Source organism: Apteryx rowi, unplaced genomic scaffold (genome assembly GCF_003343035.1).
Source record: "Apteryx rowi isolate R43461 unplaced genomic scaffold, aptRow1 scaffold_6, whole genome shotgun sequence".
NCBI lineage: Eukaryota > Metazoa > Chordata > Aves > Apterygiformes > Apterygidae > Apteryx > Apteryx rowi.
Genome location: NW_020450871.1, coordinates 2,222,408 through 2,237,889, shown reverse-complemented (window position 1 = coordinate 2,237,889; position 15,482 = coordinate 2,222,408).

The window sequence follows — 15,482 nt, the reverse complement described above, 5'->3', positions numbered from 1 at the left end:
AATGCTTAAGCTTCCCTTCCTCCCTAAGGACTTCTCCACCAACAGAAGACAGTGCAATGGATCACCATAACACCCTGAAATGCCTCTTTTCAGGTTGCTTCTTCCAACTCCATCTTAGCAGAGAAGCACCACAACCCAGCAGGCCATACAAGCACCAGACAAGCAGGAGACCCAGCACAGATCCAAACTGCCAGCTATGCCTGATAAACAGCCCCACAACCTTCCCCTCACAGGGGGCACCAACAACCTCAACCCATCACCAGCTCCTGCTATCTCAGGCCCAATCCTACTGACCCCAAGGAAGAAGCTACTCACCTCAACCCTCTCTCTACACTTGCCAGCCCCCATCCAACTCTTTTATCTCCCCCTCATGGAGCCACAGCTCCCACTGGCTCTCCCCCCGATTGGCTGCTCCCAGGCCAGCCTCTCCCTCAATTACTAACCATTCCTTTTTCATGGCAACACCTGGGTGCTCCTTAACAAGGAGCAGCAGTGCTCTCCTTCCTGAGCTGCCCTGCTCTCCCTCACCTCACACTTCCCCCCTACGTTTACACTTTGCCTCCTTTGGCCCTTTTTGCAGCCAACGCCCCCACAGGAGGAACAGTATTTGCTAAGTGGGTAGGGAAAACAGCTATTAAAATATTTAATTAAAATCTAATTTATATTACTTAACATTCCTTCTGTGAGGGAGACAGGAAGTGCAGTAATTCCAAGGGGGTGTCCGGGGCTTGATGTGGGAAGGTGAGATAAGGTTGTTCCTGGGAATCAGATGGGAGCACTGGGGTCGGCAGGCAGGACCGAACGCCAGGATTTGCACCCTTTGCACCTAACTTACCTGGGGGCACAGTTTGGGCCTTCATATCCTGCTAACTGTGTATCATGAGAGCTATTTTAAAATAAATTGTATGAGTTACTGGGAACAACTATTTCACTGTGCTGCTATTTCCAGCATGGAAATACTTGTGAAAATATACTATACAGTACCCAAGATGCTTTAAATCATAGATTCAAAGCCCAGGAGGGTCATGCCAATTCTCCCTTTCAAGGTAATTGAAACAAGTTGTACAAAGCTTTGTGTGGAAGGTGGTTGGGGAGAGGGGGGGTTGGGAGAAGATCTTCAGGTGTGTCTGTTGTTTGTGGACATTAAAAAGCTAGTTGTGCTATTCCTAAACACTGTATTTTTAAGTTTCAGGTGCTACTGGTTGCGTTCTCTTGTTTCTTGGCTGCTTGAAACAGAATTACATTTCAATTGCTTTTTAATTCAACTTAATCTGGTGCAAAAGTTATTGTGCACCCTCTAATTTTGTTTTCTGAGTGGTTTGTTTCAGTTAATTCCTAATCGGCCAAAGCGAAATCGAAACAGGCCTGGTTCAAGCTGAAGTAGATGGGTCCCTGCAACCTTCCCAAGCAGTTTAATTAAATTGGCTTAAAATCACCCCGCAAGATAAGCGAGGGCAGCTTCTTGTGCAGGGCAGTGCCAAGCAGGCTGTGTGCAAGAGCAGAGCAGCTGTTCTTTTTCCTTGAGAGCTTTCTYGCTCAAGGTGCTGCAGGATATGAATGTGTAACAAGGCTGCGAGAAGTTTATTGTTATCCTGGGCTGCTCTTTCTCTTTCTGCCCTTTCCATTTCCCTTCCGCCCGCCAGGTGCAATCAGACCCATCCTGTTCAGGGCTCTGTCACTGCCAGCACACAGAGAGAGAGAACATGGAGAGAAAACACGTGCAAATTGATTAACAACCCTCTCCCTGCACATTGCTTCAATCACTGATGGCAWGAGAAGCGGCACTGCCGAGTGCTCGACCCACGAGCAGGCACAAGATGAGCAATCTGATCTCAACCTGCGTTGAGGACACGGGCAGATCAATATTTGCCGAATGGGAAAGGGGACAACYGCTGGAGGAAAAAATGTTTCCGTTTCCAGCATAATAAGAGGGTATCACAGCTAATGGAGAGGAAAGGCGATAAAACCCTAAATCTATATGACAGTGTCCCCTGAGCTCAGCCTTGTGTGCTCAGGCTGAAAATCCACATCTTGACAGGTATGAAAAGCTGCAGTTCCAGTTCAGAGGTTTTCTTTGTTGTTGCTCTTTCTCACCCTGTAACCCTTTGTCAAGCACTCCCACCATGACACTGTGGATTAGTTAGACTGTGACTGGTGGCAGATTTGAAAACATCAGTTTTAAGCTTTGAGATAAAAGCACTGTTTTTCCCTCCTCTGTTTCTTCACGTCTCCTTAATAGGCTTACCGTCACCGTGTGCAGTGAAAGGTACTGGTCAGGAAAGATGCCAATGYGTAGTTTCTCTGCAGCGGGGTTAGATGATGAAGGCATAGTCCTGGCTCCATCGCATGAGGTTGTACAGCTACAACAGCTATTCGGAGCAGTCCTTTTGCAAAAGGAAACCTCACCTGGCAGAGAGAAAGCAAAGGTAGGGATTCTTGCCAACTCTGTGAATGTCTGCTCTCAAACAGCATATTTTTTCACTCAACTCTAATGTAGTCCATTAAGTTAACATCAACTAATTAATTTTACTTATTAGTTACAGCAGTACCAAGGAATGTCAACCAAGACTGAGTCCAGGCCTGCTGCACTGGTGCTACATGAACACTTCACAGCAGAGCTTTCAAAAGCCCTGTGCCCAGCTGTGTGTGTATGGGGGGAGCCTGATGAAAATGCACCAGCGCAGAGGAAATCACTGAGTGCCATGGTTTCCCCRGTACGGGCAATGCTGGCGGGGACCCGAGCCAAGAGACGCGCCAGTAGTCTGTGTCGCAGAGCAAGCAAGCAGATAGTCAAGGCGGGTTGTTGCTGGGGCGGCTGCAGTTGTGCTTCAGCCTGGTGTAAACCGAAGTGAAACAAGATGCCTGATCCCACTCCCCTTACCCACGTGCATCACTGCCGGGATTGTCAATACACTGTGAGTGCAAACAGGCTYGTTTCCTCACATATGTATGTTAACCCTGGGACTGATGCACGAGGGTGCCTGATGCAGAAATATCCTCGCGGGCTGCCTGAACCAGCTCCRCTCTGCACACTGCAGAGCTGCATTCACACCAGGGGACAATTGGTGGACGTGGGCCACCGTGTGAATACACCTAGACTGCTTCTCGACCGGGCCTGGTAAATCCACATGGCTCTCAAGATATTCCCACGCTGCTTCATGCTTGCCCAGGGCAATTCCTAAGCGTGGCAAAGACAGAGCCTGGAAATTCAGCTTCTTCATTTTTCGGTTGGGATGTATCCTCCCTGGTACGCAATCCCAGAGGGAGGCAACGCTGACTTTGCAGCTTGTACTGATTCCTCCCAGGGATTCAGACGTCATGCAGCTGGTGACCTCCCCACCGCCAGCCATTAGATTCATTTCAATCCTATTGTTACTGCAGCAGCCACGGATCTGAGTCAAGATCAGTGCTCCATTGTGTTAGACGCTAAACAAGCACATAATAAGAGACAGCCCCTGTCCGTTACAGTCTATCTAATCMGGACATGCAGAAGGTGGGAGAAGGGATTTATTGTTATCCCTATYTTATTGCTGAGCCGGTGGCAAAGCCAAGCACTGCAGCTGGATTTTTCAAGGCTCAAGCTTGCTGTTAGCCCTAATTTAGTGTAGCTGTCCCAAAAGTGATCCTGTTTTCCTCTCCCTCCAATGGTGTATTCCCCCCCTACACACACACACACACACACACACACACACACACTTCTCTGCAGCCAGAGAGCTGTGAGATGTGTCAGTTCAGCTTTCAAAGGGAAACCAACCCATTACAAGAAAGCAAGTACTGTTTTCCACCATTTCAGTCAAAACAGCTCATCCTGTGACCTTGCAATTGTTAGAGCTGACACACAAGGAGGGAAGGTGTCATTGAGGGTGGTGGGAGAGCAGGATCACACCTTGCATTGCCTCCAGATACAGCAGGTCAGGCCAAACTGCACTTCAGTCCAGGGTCTTTACCCTACAGYCAGTTTTTATTACAGGAATATAGCAGGGCTCTGTGATGGGGTGTCACCAAGAAGAGGGAATCCTGTCTTGACAGTGGCTTAATTTTCTCCCAARTACCTGGGTATATGGCAGGTTAATATGGGTCTGATCAATACCAGCTCTCCACAGTTACCCACTGCACTATGGGACATCTCCATTCCTGCAATCCTAGCTCAAGTTCTCTATGATTTTTCATATAGTTGAGAAAATACACAGTTCATATCTAATACTTGTATGAAGTTATATKGACCAGAAGAGTTGTCCCTTTGTGTGGTTTTGTTCAAGGCAAAGTGTTCTTAAGTGTCTTTTTCCTGCTAAGAATGGGATMGTTCACTCAGAAATGTAGGTGTTAGAAAGTCACATTGATATTATACAAAAGAGATCTATATTTATTGATAAAGAGGCATGGCAGCGCTGTGAATTCCCTGGGTATTAAAGACAAGGGAAYTGCTGTGCTGGAAGAGAGACAGCTTGTGCAAGCCATTTTGGAGCCTCTTGGTTGTAAAGTGGATAAAACTGTGAAGTGTAACACCAACTGATTATCCCATCAGTTGGGCATGCTGGAGTCAATGGGAGCTCCTGACAAGCTAATTGAGCCCCAGAAACGAGAACAGCAGCAGTGCTTGAGTGTGAGTTGTGGGAGTCCTTTAACACTTGCCAAATGCAGCTGTTAATGTCCATTAGCCAGCCAGTGTAAGCGGATGCCTTGGAGAACTAGCACAGCCCTGGAGGGCCTGTAACTCCACACCAGACTGAACATTAAGGAACTAATTTTAACTTCTAAGCAGCATCCTTTCTGCCAGCCACGAAGRGATTAGAGTAACAGGTTTTGAAATTATTTAAAAATAACATCAGACTTAATCATAGCTATTTATTAAATCCATTATGCTCTGTCGGTTATGGGACACTGATTTATTCAGCTGCAGAAATTATAATCACCTACATCCAAAAATCTTTAGGATTTTTTTTTTCTAATGGGGCCCAGTAACGAATATTGCTTTAGTCCCTGAATCTGTAACTGGAGGAAATGAAACAGACAAAGCTAAGGTGCATTTGGGGGTGAGACACAACAGCGGCATGGCGTGTCCTTGGAGTTACTGAAAAAACACCTCATTTTGTATAAATCATGCATCGCTGTCCTCCACCGAGCCTGGCAGCAGAAAGGCTAAGGCATTCTCTAAAGGCATGGAGTCTATTGTAAATCATGTAGGGAAGAGAAACCTCATGAAAAGATCAGGAAACTTGCATAAATCACAGGGGTTTGAGCCTCTGGATGCCGCTTTGCTGTCCGGGAGTCTATGTGCAACTCAGTCTAAGAGACGAAATTTTCTGTTCTCCTGATTACACGGTGCAATTCCAGAGGCGGCCTTCTCCTCTGAGGAGCAGGCGGACGCCATGCCCTGGGATCTGGGCACTGAACGGTGACAGTCTGGTGAGGCCCAGCAGAGTTACTGCTGCCATGGGATGGGCACTGGCAGTGAGGTGAAGCCCATGGAGGTGGCTGTTGTGCTGACCTGCCCATGGGGCGATTGCACTGATTTGCCAGCAATCTGGCAAGGGTGATGGACAGTTACAGTGAAATTCTGACCTGCTTCACATTGCAAGCTGGGACAGTGCCTGCTGCCACCCCAGTAAGGACTGGGCATGGGGAAGAGGAAACTGCCCCAGGGACATATTACTGAGGACTGCCAGGCATGCTGGGTGCCAGCATGCACCTTCCTCAGACGTCTCTGATTACCATAGCTGAGGACAGCACTTCAATGGAAATTAGTGTCTTTGTTTAAAATGTGTATTTAGGGGCCTTTGTTTGAAAGTTGTACTTAGGAGATGCTAAGAACACATTCAATATGCATATTTTACCTGATCCTAGGAGTTGAAGATAATTTTTGCTAAGCCCAGGGGTGATACTAGTCTCTGTTTCAACTGTTCCACATTACACAGCATCACAGAATAGTTGAGGTTGGAAGGGACCTCTGGAGATCATCTAGTCCAATCCCCCTGATCAAGCAAGGTCACCTAGAGCACATTGTACAGGATCGTGTCTCAGGCCATCAAGTAGCCCTAGGTGCTACTCAACCTCAGCTCTGTGAGGCTGGGATTGACTCACTGGTCCTGGTCAGGGCTATGGTTGTGGTTTTACCGGTGTCCCTGTCTAGGGCTATAGACAGTGGGCCAGTTAAAGATAGGAGAGAAAAAAGCTCCAAGCCTGTGCTGGAAGGGACTTACCCAGGTGACAGTCCTAGGCTAGGGCTGGAATTTGGAGCCCTTTTGYAATTGCATCCTAGTGAAATTCAAGTGCTCTTGTTGTGGCTGACACCATCCCACTACTTGGGGCTGGGAGATGGTCCTTGTCCAAGATGAGGTTGTGGCTCCCAAYGGTCTCTGGTTAAGTATAAGAATTTGGTCATTCGTGGCCCTTGGCTAGAACTAGACATAGAGTCCTGAGGCCAAAGGTTGGGGCTAAGGATGGGACTAGCTGATAGATATGCTTCAGGTTTATGCTTGGGTCTGAGGGTTTTGTCTATCCCTGACCTTTGTGTCAGATATATTTGGAGAACTAAGGTAAGACAGACAGGAGAGAACAGACAGAAGGTTTGCTAACCATTAGGGCACCACCTCTGCCAGATCCATGGTGAGACCTGTTTTCTGAATGTTAATACTCCTCTGCAGTTGGCAGACACAGTTAAATCCTGGTGGAAGAGTTGGCTTAGTCCTCTGTACAGCTGGTCCACCTAGGGCAGAGCAACTCATTAGTGCTATATGTTGCTCCACGAGCTCAAGCGTCCAAAGCCTGTGCTGTGGATTAAAAACTCCCAATCTTCTCAACAGTCTGTGTGGGGTCAACTTGATGCCACATGCTGGAGCTTTCAGGGGATTTTCTTCCCCCTTTTTCCTTTACAAAAAAAAAAAAAAAAAAAAAAAAAAAAAAAAAAGAAGACTTTGGTTGTTTGTTTTGTTCACATAATTTGTCACATTAAAAAAGTGGTACATTTGGAAAGCTGAGCACTGAGAAGTTAGACAACAACAGAAAGGACTTTAACTTTGCTTTCTCGTGTGTGCACTTCCCTGTGGAGTTTTTGATCACGCAACCGCACAGACCATCTTCTGCAGAACCAGTGATTCACTGAACACCTAGTGGGATTTGAAAGTACTTGGCATCTTCCCCATCAGACCCTCTGTGCCTCACGAGGAGCAATCTGTCTTTGTTTGGTTAGTGACTGGATGTGTCTCTGTACAGTCAATACCCCTCCAGCCCTCCCAGGATTGTCTCCAAGTAGGCAATACCTCTCCAGCTCTACACTGATAGTCCCCGATCAGGCAACAGACAACAGCTGAGAATGAGGATACAGCTTTCATCAAAGAATCAGCATTATTTTTCAAATGACTAATAAATGTACAAACATCTTACAGTTTCCTTGGCCGATCTTTATATAACCCTGTGATCTGTCAGCAGGGCTTTCTGATCCAGATACCATTCCTCCCCTAATGACCAGAGATCAGTTTGCTGCTGTTACTTAAATGCAGCCCTGAAAGACAGCATCTGAAAGGGAGTTCCTTGTTATTTCAAGGCTGTCACAGCAGCGCAAAGGCTGTGGCAGTAAAACGAGCAGTCAAAAGCCCTTTTTTACTGCCTTTTCCTCTCTCTGCCCTCAGTACATTTATAACCTCCTTCTTTATGACTGGGAATGCCATTATGGACACCTGGGCCACTGTGTTCAGCCTGGCAATCCTGGCAGCCCTAGGAGGAAGAGACTAGAACCTTTCTTCCTTGTGGCCCGTATTATGCACACAAATTTGCCCCTCATCTGAAAACCATTTTCCACCCTTCAGGCAGGAAGCTTGGACTTTTACTCTCACTTTAAGATGACGAAGAAACCTGTGTCACAGCAAGAAATGGAGCCCACGCTGAAGGCAAACASCCTGCTCAGAGGACAACTCCCTCCCCATGATCCACTGCTCAGGCCTTTCAGGATACAGCTTTCTAACGGCATCCTCCAGGGCTAACCGCAAAGCGCAGCGCTATCCAGAAATATCATGGCAGAATACGTCTCCTTCATTTTCTAAGCAGACCTTCAAAAACATCTTTACCAGATAATATAATCGCTCTAGCAGGATGTGGCTGGATGAACCAGCCACAGTCCAACACAGACTGTCACAGTGGGATTTAGACAGCACGGTGATGTGCTGGACAACACWGGAGAACAGTGTGGTCAGGGATGATACAGGATACATCATAGCCTGTGCTATGGAAACTGCAATGACATTTTATTAAAATCGTGAGAGGCATCCTAGCCACTCAAGAAGCAATTTGCTTGAGTTCTGGCTGTTGCTGATCTGTCACTGGGCTGAGTAAGCTTGTAACTATTTAAGCTTTGCCATTTTGACCTGGATCACTCCATGGAGAGATCTGATTGCTCTCTTTGCAGCCCATATCTCTTGACTGGGCAAAATGAACATTTATGCACATTATACTTGGGTGAACAGGTCAGAATCCATTATTTATATGATGCATTTCACATCCTTCTGTAAGATGTCTGTCTGAGAACTGTTTATGATCTTCACTCATGCATTCGTGGTTTGAAATAATTACCTAAAAAAGGCAAGCAAATATGACTTGTTCTGGATGCATTYCTGAGAAGTTAATCACAATCCTCAATATTCAAAATTCAAGCTGGCCATGGTTTTTGTGGTATTATTCTGCTCCTGACGGGACATGCTGAGTTCTTAGAAGAAGGTTTTCAGGGTGAATAGTCAGTTACAAATTCAAGGTGGGTGTAACACGAATGCTCTAATTTTCACCTCAAAGGGGCTGTTTCTCTGAATCTTCCTGCTTGGAAATTCTATCCCAAGCGTATTCACCCAAAATACCCACGATGGCAATGCTTGCAGAGTAATCACATTCCAGATGCTTCAGTAGAGGCAAATATTACAGAGAAATACTTAAAGCTTATACAGAAGTAGTTGTCATTAGGGGCAGTTCACACAAACTGAGCAACTGAACACATAAAACTGTAACTGGACATCCTGTCTGCTCAGAGCAAGCACCCAGAAGTTTTTCATCATAAATATGGCGCATAGAAATGATTTAAAAATGAAATTTTAGCTTCATCAAAAGCCACTTAGGTCTCCAAAGTGGCTTGTCTGGCCAAGGGTTCAGTGTGACATCTGTCTGCCAAAGATCAGCTCTTCTCACTGATGAAATCTGCCGGTCCACCTGGCCAGAAGGGCATGGCCAAAGATGGGACTCTGAAAGAAACCTTCATTAGACATCTTTCTGTTTTAGCCTCTCGTCCCTATACTACAGCAGCTAAGTTCATAAGACACCCTATAAGGAAAGAGCAGGAGAAATCCCCAAGAAACAAAGCATTAACTGATCTCTCCTGAGGGACCAAAGCTTTGGCCAATCAGGCTCCCAGCACTGCGGCCAGYTGAACTTGTGGATCAGAAATGTGCTGTCTTTTTTAAAAGGTTAAGTGCTGGCTCAGGCCCCTTCCACAGCTGTAAGAGCCTGGCCAGCCCCTGGAAACACCTGTCTTCCAGTATCGTCTCAGGTAGGCACTTGCTGTGTTTGATTGTTGGGCAGAGGTGGGGGGTAGAGATCGGGAAGGATCATACACCTCYATAGGGCAGAAATTGAAAGCAGAGCCAGAAAAAGAAAAGTACTCTGCCAGCAGGTATTTTAACTATGTATTTGTTAAATTCCATGTGATCTTTGGGAAATGAAATTTCAGAATTTTACCTCACCCCCAATTTTAACTCAGGGTGGCCTTACCACTTCCTTGCCTTTCGGGACAACGTTTACACCTAAGCTTTTAAAATCTCTAGGGACCTAAACAAGACAATTCAGGGCTGCCTTCAGAAAAGCTAAGCACCAGTCACTCCTATTAACTTCAGACTGAAAGGCCAGAACAAAATAGGCTTTTGGTAGGTACTTCATCTGCCAAAGACTGGAGCACCCACAACAGGTGGACATCTCTCAAGATTTAATTTGTAATTGCGCTGTGCCTCAGATTACCCAGCTGTAAATGGATGGTGAGACATAAAGAATTTAAGTTTGCAGAAGAGTTTGAGGCCCACACCCAATAAATTCTGTTTGATGCAAGCATGAACTATTTTTAGTCACATGCATTTATCATCTGTGAGTGTTTGGTTTAACATTTTATTGATCCACTTTAGAGACCATGCTAGTCCATGTATTTCAGGGARGTGACAGACACAGTAAAGTCCTGAGCCTTCTGTGGAAAGGAGCAGCAGCATCACATCCCATGTTGCAAATCTGAGCATCTAAAATCAGCAAGGCCACAGTTTTAACAGTATATATTGAAAGGGGAAATGATTGCTGAGCTATTATAGTTGTCTTTGCCTGATCAGGAGTGGAGTGCATGGAGGAAACTTTCTCCTTCCTGCTTTATGGGTGAAACTCATCCTGGAGTAGCAGATTACAATCAATAGTGTTACACCAGGACCTTGTTTAGCCCTGAAACCACTGTCCGAAGGTGCAGCACCGCTGCCTTGGAGACCTTACAGGCATATGTTTTTAGACCACCAAGGTCTTCAGGTGGATGGTGGGGAAAATGAGATCACCAGAGGGGCCAACACCAGGATTCTCTCCAATAGCCAAGCTATTCTGACTTCGGCCCAAGCAGCACCCTCTAAAAACAGACCATGCTGGCAGAGTCACCTGCTCACTCCAGGGGCTTCTCCCACTTACCMCAGACTGACTCCTCCAACACCTGCGCAGACAGCATGACTCACAAGGCTGGCACGACGCATTGCTTGGGGCTGTYGTCACTGAGGCTGCAGAAGAGGAACAGAGGGAAGCCCTTAACCTGGGCAGTGTGTCTGCACAGTGAAACAAAGCTGCAGCATAGCTTGTGTTTCCTTTAATCTAAGTAGCTAGAATAATAGTAGTGACGACATCAGCTTTGCCTCTGCACAGAGCAACGAGTTGAGCAGGTATCCTAGGTCCCCAGGAGGCACATCTTTGGTTTGCCGGACACTGCCAAAGACTATTCACCATCAGCAGTTTGACTGTTGCCCTGACAACATTAAAGCTAGTTGTGATGTGTGGGCAGGGAAAGGAAGACTGCCTGGAKTGTGGGATATAGTCTGCTCCCAACATGGAACAGGCCCCCAAAAATGCAGAGCCCTGGGACATGAGTCATGTCCTTGAACTCCCCTGCTCCCTCCTGTGGAATGGCTTTGCCACAGTTTTTGGTCTCCTAATAGTCTCAGGTTGTGACAGGGGTGCAAAACACTCAAGGACATGTGAAGTGGTTATGCCATGGACTCTTGGAAGACTCTGGTGGTTCTTGATGGCTGAGGAATGGAGCTGATGAACCAGGTTCTCCCTCTCAGGTTCTTCTGAACACCTTTTGCAGCTGTGCCTGTATTTGTGCTATTTTGTGCATTGCTGTAGCCTTCCAGGCTAAGAGGGTTTTGTGCCCGTGCTGCACAAAAGACACCTCCGCGAAGGCTGCTGTGACCCCAGGGAGTGAGGGAGAAGCTCTGTGGTCACTCTTACTTATAGCTACTCCATGGACTTCTCTGGGAACCACAGAAAACCACCAGCACCCTCAGCACTCCAGAAATCCCACTATCACCTCCCATCTAAGAACTGCCCTCACCAGAATTAGGGTCTTACAGTTTTCAGGAAAAAAAGGTAGGAGAGAAGCCCCCTCCCTCAGTCATATGCAGGCTCCTCATGGCCCAGCCCTGGACAAGGCAGAAGCCTGAAGGGAAAGGGGGAATATTCTCCCTYGCTATTTCTCCCCAGTTCATCTCTCGCTGGCCATTTTTAATAGCTACCACCCAGGTTTGGGATGTTGACTTACCTTCTGTCTCTGACTTGACAGCGCTTGATCCTTCTGTTGCAGGCTCCTATTGAACTGCTGCTGTAAATTGCGGGGAGCACAGGTATGACTTAAATCCTTCAGTGACAGCTCATGTTCAAGCCCCTTTTCTTTGCCTGTCTCTCATTTGTTTAAAGCAGATGGCAAAGTGCCTGGACATCTGAGTTCTCTGTTTCATTCTGCCTTGTCAATGCTTCAGATGAACTCCCTGCATTTTTTTTTTCTCCATTCATAAAACAGAGGGTGATACTGATCTGTGGCTGCTGTGAATTTACCCTCACACAGAGCTCTGGGGGCTCGCAGGTGGTCTGGAAACCAAAATAAATATCAGTGGGAGGAACAATCATGGTATTTGCAGAAAGCATGGAGATCCTTGAGAGAAGAGGGCTGTAGAGCAGCCTGAGGGATCCTCAGCCAGGTGGGATTTCCCTGCAGTTTATTTCCTGCCACCTGCAAAAATAAAACATAGTGAAAAGTGTTTTATCTGGGTGAAACATTGTGATGGGCATGTTGTCCAAATAATAAGAGACATAAGCATCAATAATGAGGGAGGGAGACCTGGACTGTTTTCTCCTGGTAACAAAAGAGTATGTTCTTTAGTAACAAACAGGAAAGAAGCCCTTTGTGCTAACAGCTGCTTCAGCATGCAGGGGCATTGCAGCTTCCAAGGCTGAGAGCACAGTGGTTTCCCTCGGACCTGGGGTCTCTTTTCCCTTTGTCTCCTGACAGACCTACTCTGGTTTGTTCTGCCTGACAATCAGCCCCTACAAAGGGCTGCCAATCTACGGGACCAGGYGAGCTCAGATGTACAAAGGCAAGAAGCGGGCTGAGCCTGCTCCCTCACCCGTTCTCCATCTCTGACAACACCTACCACAACATACTCACAGGTGACTCATAAGAGCAAACTCTCCTCTCCTCTCCTGCTTTACTCTGCTATGGGGGTAAGTAAAATAACTCAGAATTSAGGGACGTAAATAGCAGCTACATTTGGCCTTTTCAGCAAAAATCCTGTTATTCTAGCCTTKTTGGATTCTTTCAGTGGCTTTCTATATCTCCTTCCAGCTTCCTCACCATCGGGGCTCTGGATTGTCATGTCCCAGCTTGTATCTCYATGCCTGTTTCCTCCTCCACGACTTCTCCCCTGCAGGCTGTCCTTACACTACTCATATCCCTAGCCTGTCTTATGCTGCCCTCTATCCTTGGAATAATCTTCTTCTTCCTGCAAGCAACAAACCTCACTCTTCTTTCCTAGCTTTGCCCCTTCGGATTCCAATGTTGCCCTGGCTGAAGCCATTCTCCTGTGGATCTCTGAATCCTGGCACCTCTCAAAAATCCTGTTCAGGAAGAGTGAACTACTAAGCACTGAAAGGTGCATTATACTTTATGTTTGGTGTTGCTTCTTGGAATTGGGGAGACTAACCAGATTCAAAATCCACAAGCCCTGCCCCAAATCCACAAGGCTGGACCTCAGARGAGAGTCTTCAGTAGGGCTGAATCTGAAAAGGAGGGGGCATGTCTTGAAGATGATCTTGCCACTGACCAAGATTCATAGCAGTGAGTTTTCCCACATGGATTGAGAAGGCAGGGAAGATGGAGGGGGCATTTAGAAGGAGCTGACTTCAGGCCAGACAGAAGGGCTGGCTCCTCTTAGCCAAGGGGTTCTGAAGAGCCTTTTTAATTTTGTTTTTCCCCACAGACTGTGAGAACCAATCTATGCTGACTACGTAAGTAATCCTGCGAGTCTTGATTTTTTCTTTTTTTCCRTCCCCACAAACCTATGGATGGGTGGCAGGAGGGGCAGTAGAATTAGGTTTGGGGTGGGAAAGGTGTCCAGTGCCAGGTCTAGGGCATGTCAGACCCCTTTCCGACCATTCCTGCCTGTCTGACACAGAGCACAGAAATGGTATTACTTCTCTCCTGAGTCTTCCCCTTTATCGCTGTATAATCTGCCCATTTTTTTTTTACACCAACACTATGTTCGTTTTCCACATTCACTTTGCCTAGTGGAGAACCTGGTGCCAGCAAGACTGAGAAYACAAAAAAGGTCATTCTGTACTTTGCCAATATCAGCAGCACTGGCAAACAGGCTGCGGATGGGAAGGCAAGGGATTCGGGATGAACAGAGGAGCACAGCCTGCGGAGCTGTTTACAGCAGTAATTCAACTTCCTGTGGGAGCTGGTGGACAGAAAATGTATTTACTGGGTTGTTTTGGATGGGTGAGGAGTAGTTGTGCTCACAGCCTGAAGTCTTCTGTTTAGCACCCTGATGATTTTTATCTTCTTTTTCTTTCTTCTGTAGGATCCCTGGAAGATCAAATCATCTCGGCTAATCCTGTTCTGGAGGCATTTGGTAATGCTAAAACTACAAGGAACAACAATTCCTCCCACTTTGTAAGTACCAGACCTTCTCTGGATTACACTGGTAGGTCACTGCTAGGTCATACAAAGGCATTCCCTTTCAGAATAAATTATAAAAAGCTATCTTCAAATGCTCACTCAAGAATTACAGTCAGTTTGTATTTTCTAACATTTCACATGAAGCATTATTGGTTCCCATCTCCTAGAAATAAGTTTTTCTGTGGATTTTGTTGTGATATCACGTTTTTACACATCAAGAGAAAAAAATAAAGTTTTGATCAACCTCAAATCAAAGCCTTTTCAATTGTTTWCTTCTGCAAAGATTCAAAATGCTTTCATTTTTCTGCAGATTATTTTTAATTGCTGAAATTTGAAACTGACAGTGAAAATAGAAAACATTAGGGTTTTCCGCTGAGGTCTCATTCCTCTATTTCTGTGCACTACATACTTCTGCCATATGCTGCAAAGAAAGGAGGATTCTTTAAGCTCTAATACAGAATCCAAGAAGAAAGAGGTTTTTTATAGATCTGATCTTTGAAAAGATTAAATTTCCTCTCACTGACTTGCAAATTTGCCCCTACAGGCACTGCTGTCTGTCCCTGATGAATGCTCAGAACCTCTCAGCTACTCTCTGTTTTCCTACAGATATTGCAATCTTGATTAACAGACTATCTTTTATTTTCTCATCTAGGGCAAATTTATCCAAATTCACTTTGGTAGCACAAGCAAGCTGGCTGGGGCTGACAATGAGAGCTGTAAGTAACCACATAAYACTTCATATTCATTTTGCTTTGGACTTTCTCTTGTGTTGAATGGTCCCTGTTCTGATTAGGTCAGACATGCAAATCTGAAATTCATTCTGTTAACTTGCGGGATCTGCATAGCTGTAAATGACACCAGAATCTGGCCCTACTTCTGTGGTGAAGTTACATGCTTTAGATGATGACAAATTTATTTCTTCTTTCTTTAGCTGCCTATGAGTCTCTGTGTGAACACACAAAGGCACAATGCCTCCCCCAAAAGCTGTGCACTTTCCATTCTGCAGTTATACTGCAACCATTACTCATGTTCATCAGAACAACAGTATAATTGTCTTGCAATCAAGACCCTAAAAATAGCTTTCCAGGAAAGGTGCATTGTTCTTTGTTTGCACACGTGCATCCAAGACTAAATTGAGAACCACAAATCCCAGCTCTCAAGGTAAAAAGACCCCATCATGTTTCCTGAGTAAAGCCCTTTATCATGCAGAAAAAGGAGAGAGGAAACATATGGACTGGTTATTCTTTAATGTGGGATT